Source organism: Stegastes partitus, unplaced genomic scaffold, assembly GCF_000690725.1.
Source record: "Stegastes partitus isolate 25-593 unplaced genomic scaffold, Stegastes_partitus-1.0.2 Scaffold3725, whole genome shotgun sequence".
NCBI lineage: Eukaryota > Metazoa > Chordata > Actinopteri > Pomacentridae > Stegastes > Stegastes partitus.
Window position 1 is genome coordinate 1 of NW_007581456.1, and position 5,281 is coordinate 5,281.

The 5,281-nt window shown below is 41.3% G+C and overlaps 1 non-coding gene across 1 annotated transcript; it reads right to left on the reverse strand.

The window, feature by feature from the left end:
- Positions 1–16: 16 nt before the first annotated feature.
- trnar-ccu (transfer RNA arginine (anticodon CCU)) lies at positions 17–89 on the reverse strand. Its single transcript has one exon. It is a non-coding gene; the product is annotated as a tRNA-Arg (tRNA).
- Positions 90–5,281: the final 5,192 nt, after the last annotated feature.

Consider the following 5,281-nt stretch of genomic DNA (forward strand, 5'->3'; position numbering starts at 1 on the left):
TTGAGAGACCAGCACACACCCCAGATGGGACTCGAACCCACAATCCCTGGCTTAGGAGGCCAGTGCCTTATCCATTAGGCCACTGGGGCTTCACAAGTCATGATATTGCTCCAAACTTTCTCTCTGAGCAGTCACTTTGCTGGTAATGTAGCTGAATCAAAGCCCAACTATTGTTTTTATGATGTTACGTGAATGATTAGTTTATCAGACAGCGTTGTGGTTCAAAAGTTAGTGTTGGAGTGATGCAGAGCAGCAGAAAAACATGTAAATGAGAAATGTTTTGGTAACTCTGCTGTATTAAAGTTCAGTATAGTGAGCACAGAGAGCAGGAGAGAAGCGAACAGATGTGAGCAGCATTTACATTCAGGTTGAACTGAAGCACAAGAGGCGAGATGAAAACACAGTAACCTACTCAATCCTTGTTTACTGGTTTCAAATTAAAGCTTGTTGAATGTTCGTCCACAGAGCTCTGACCTTTGAGCACATGATCACAGCTAACGGTAGCGTTAGCCACATTCGTCACACAACATGCTACCACTAAGAGTTTTCCTGTTGTTGTTAAAATATAATTAACCCAATAGATGTACGGTTCCTCAGATGCCAGGAGTGCATGAAGACTCTTGTGTTCACTCCTGCAGCCGACAGCAGAACATTTGATGAGCTTTAAGACCTTTTACAGTTAGCAGCTCGAGAAAGTCAATAAACCCGGTGCAGTAAGAGGCAGCTGCTTATTCTCAACGGTACACAATAAAAATGGATTTTCACCACATGGGACTTTTAAGGACTGTGTTCCTGGCATAGAGGGAGGTCCCTTCCCTGTCGGAGAGATTTGCTCTGATTGGTGAAGTGTAATCAGACTGACTGACCAGACACCTTCTTATGTCTGAAAAAAACCTCAGCCTTAAATACTTAAATACATTCCTGATTGCCTCCTAAACCCCCAACCTACCGCTTAATGACTAAATTATCCCGGTCATTCGCTCAAACCTCTGGGCTAATGCTAGAGCGTAATGAGTCCATTATCCCAGCCGGTCACTGAATGCTGGTGTGATTTTCTTGGTGATAGATGGCAGTTAGAGATACCATATCTCTGCTGAACACACACACAGAAGGGACGTTTTCTTGCCAAACATTTTGGTGAACTGATGAACTAATCACTCTGGATAAGGAGCGCATACACGACTATTTTATACCTGAATTTAGCAACACAAAGACAAGACCGTGTAGGGAAACTGCAGCTACACACACACACACATAAAGCATGCTAAAAATGCAATCAAGACGAGCTGCACATACCTGACCAGATGCATGCAAACACTCTTCAAACTGTCACATAGGAATATAAAGACTCTTCACCACAGTCACGCCGCAAAACTCCATAAACGCCTCCGAGGAGCCGTGGCTGGTTTATTAACTCAGTTTGAATCTATTAACTCACAAAGAGGCTGAGTCATGTTTTATTCATGCCACATTCACTTCAATGAATCGGTCGGCCATAGACATTTAATGTTAATCAGTCACCAGAGAATAGAGGAATTAAATGTGAGTTTGTTTGGTGTGAATGGAGACAGCGGCTTTGATATTTCACCTCCACACCGCTGATTGCTTGCGATGGTTGCAACCCGGGCGTTTAAACTCGTCCCGCTGCTTCCTTCTGGACAAACGCCAAAATTGTAATGTAAATGTAATGAGTCGTTTTCAATTGCGCGCTATTAGCATGCAAATTGCTTGCTTATTATGCACGCTAGATTAGTTCATCAGTGTCCAGATGCATGTTTGTTCATGTGCTCGTTTGTAAAATTCAATTTAAGTTTCTTCAGGGGAGAAAAAAAAAAGAAGTGCTGCACAATTAAAAAGCTGCAGTTGCAATATGTCTTGAAGTATTTTCATTTTTTTCTTGCATGATTTGTATGAAGGACAAAGCCAAGGTGGTGCCCACCGGTGAAATACAAGCAGCTGCTTCCATGCAAAACACATACGAGCTGATTTTGATAAGGAGGAAGGACGTTATGTAGTCGGGTTGTCTCAGAGACACACAAACCAGCTGCTCGTTTTCACTGCTGCTGGCCTCAAATGAACGCAGATAGGTTGTAAAAAAGCAAACGTTCAGGCTACCTTAAACATATCAGCCTTAACAAGATAGTTTATTGGTTTTAAACTTGCTGTTAAAAGTCAGTTCACAGCTCCGTGTGGATTTTATTTGAATTTGCAGATGTTTCCAGCTGTTTTTTGGCCCGTTAAAATAAAACCTTAGGTTCTTCTACCAAAACACTTTCACTGTGAAATTCTATGTAAAATTATGGTTTATTAAAGAACCGGAGGAAAGAGGAAATAATTGTCAGTAGCAAATAAGCAGCACACCCTTTGTTGCTTGGAGTTTCATAAATATAGCTTGCATTTTGGGCATAGTAGTAAAAGACATTTCTGGCCATTTTTCACATTTTTAATCAGTGTGGACTCATTTTTCACTCCAATATAAAGTCCTGCACCTCTATGGAAACAATACAACCATGACTAGAAGCAGAGAGAACTCAGGAATGTGTAATATGACTCAGTTCTGATGCCATAAATCATGACAGAGGAAAAAAATGGAAGTTACACTTCTTGCATTTTTATTTGCGTCCATACTTACACAGGTCATGTGATCGTTGACCTCAGCTGAGTCACTCATGACTTCTTGGTTGAACTGGACATTGCAAATTTTTTTTCAAAATGTTATGTTTGCAAACAGTTTGTTTTGGGCATTTTAAAATAGGACATGTAGAATAAAGTGGTGTTGATAAACTGTCATGATTTTATATTAAATTTGGTTAATTTTCCATCACAACCACACACCACACATAACTTGTTCAAGGACCAGAAGAAGGTTGAAAAACAGATGATTCTTTCTGGTTTCACAGCTTCCGTCCCTGATAAATAGTGCAACTGTTTTTTAAAAAAAGAAGATAACATCCCTTTCAAACTTGCTGGTGAGTTTTGTGGTTCAGAGGCTTGAGCAAAACCCCCTCGTAGAATATTTCGTCCGTCCACCATCTCAGTAACACAGCATTAAGTCTGTGTGGTTTGGCTGCTGTGATCGTGCTGTATTTATGATGACACATGAAACTGTGTTCTTCCGTAAAGCCTTAACAGATAAATGGTTGACGACAAGCAGCAGTTGGATTTTATTCCGATGTTGAGTTGGCAAGTTACGATGCAATCTGGTTCCTGTACGTATATGTATATGTATGTATGTGTTCTTGTGCCCGCCGTACGTCTTCCTCCTCGCTCTCACCTTTCTCGTTCCTCTGTGTACTAATAAAGCACAAAAGCCTTCAGAGTGATATTAAAAAATCAAGCGATATTTCATTATTCATTTATTCTTTCAGATCCGTTTCTATCTAGGCCAGTGCTTTCCAGGCTCTGGGCTGAGCTGATGTTGCTGAGATGTGGATTTCACTGGGACGATTATCTGGCACAGAATAAGGATATTCTCTATTATTAATTTTAATGGAACCGGTCCCCAACGGTGAAGGGACACTGTTGCTCGTCACTACTGAAGTCAAACGGCCGTCCCACACTTCAGAAAAGACTCGGCTAAGGCGACCTTTTTCTCTGGAAGAAATCCTTATTTTTGCTCGTTGTTTGCAGACTAATTTGGCAAAATGCAAAGTACAGCTGTAACCCAGGTTCTTGGACTTTACTTTATCTTTCCTCTGCTCTTTAAACTTTGTTCTTGCAATCAAACTTTAGGTCCTTACTAAGACATAAAAAACTGTGCTTGAGGGTTTTCTCCTCTTTCTGGACAGACGCAGGGAAAAGAGTCTAATTACACCCTTGCTTTGGCAACAACAACCCCTGACAACAGTGGACATGCTGTAAATTTACCCTCGAGAGGCTTCTGGTGTTAATATCAGAGGCTATCTTTAGCCCCAAGTCTGTAATTAAGCAAAAAGCCCTGAGCTTCATATTTCTTCCATTTCCCTTAAGTATTAATTTGCTCCAATCTGACCTAATCTAGGGCTGAGCTTCTTCCCTCTACTCCGTGGCTCTTGTTGTGCATCAGCATTTCTTTTCAATAAAACAGACGTGAGAAAAGTTTCTTACTCCTGTAATTCGTTGACAAGTGACCAGGGATTAATTCTCCTTTTTGCTGGAAATCGAACTAAAGCAGAAAAAGTTGGGAGCATCTTTTAATGAGCTGACGCTGTAAGAGGAAACTCATCATTTATGTCACAAATAAGGAAAAGTTTCACTAACCTCATTTTGGGTGTCTGGTGTTGTTTCTGTTTCCAGCAGACGTATATTTCTCACAGCATTCCTTTCACTTCAGGGAGTTTAATCCACAAAGACGCACTTGACTTGATGGCCAACTGGAAGCCGGAGACAGATGGGATCAAAAGACAAACTTTGGCGATTAGTTTACCTCATTATCTTCAGGCGAGCTGGAGACGCGGGACACGAGGGTGTGTGTAGATGCTGCAGATACTCGGAGGTTTATTTGCAGTTGTTGTATATTTGTGTTTAGCTTAAAGTTATCTCTCATCTCAAGACTTTTTGTCTGTGGAGGAGATGTGTCAGTCTCGTGGTCCCAAGTGCTCCTTTTTTTTTTTTCATCTGTCAGCTACTCAAAGTGTTGCTGAAAGGCACTTCAGATGTTTGGATCCTTGTTGTCACACGGGGTTTGAATCTTAATCTCGAAGAGCAGAGTTTAAACTTAAAGCTTCTAAATGTAAGATTTCTTTAAAACAAAAGACTGCAAGAAAACATGAGCAAGAACACAGCGAAGCTTCAGATGAGTGCGACATGTACATCAGCGCAAAACCGATCTTGACCTTTGATGTTCGACGTTCCCATAGCTGCATAAGAAACCACAAGAATTTGATTCCCTCTACTTTGCCAGTGATGGAAAGATCAGACATGTCCCACAAAAGGTTGGAAGTCAGACTTCCTTTTCCTGTTTAAAAAATAGCGATGATGTCAAGTGGCAGATAGTGTGTTTTATCGGCCGGCCTGCGCTTCAGAGCGGAGATCTTTCCTAAGTTTAATGCAAGAAGTGGACTGTAATTCACGGACTATCCATAACCTGCGCCAGACAGCCAAGTTTTTCATGACTGCCCATTTGTGAAATGAAAAGTTATCGTTATTGCCCATTTCTCCAAAGCAAATGTGCATGAAGCAAACCATATGTCTGACATGCTTTGAGGCTGAGCCAAGAAGTAGGAGGCACAGATAATTTAAAGACTGCAGCGATTTCTCACTCGGCTGGGCGTGGACGATCACGGGCCCCTTATGCCATGAT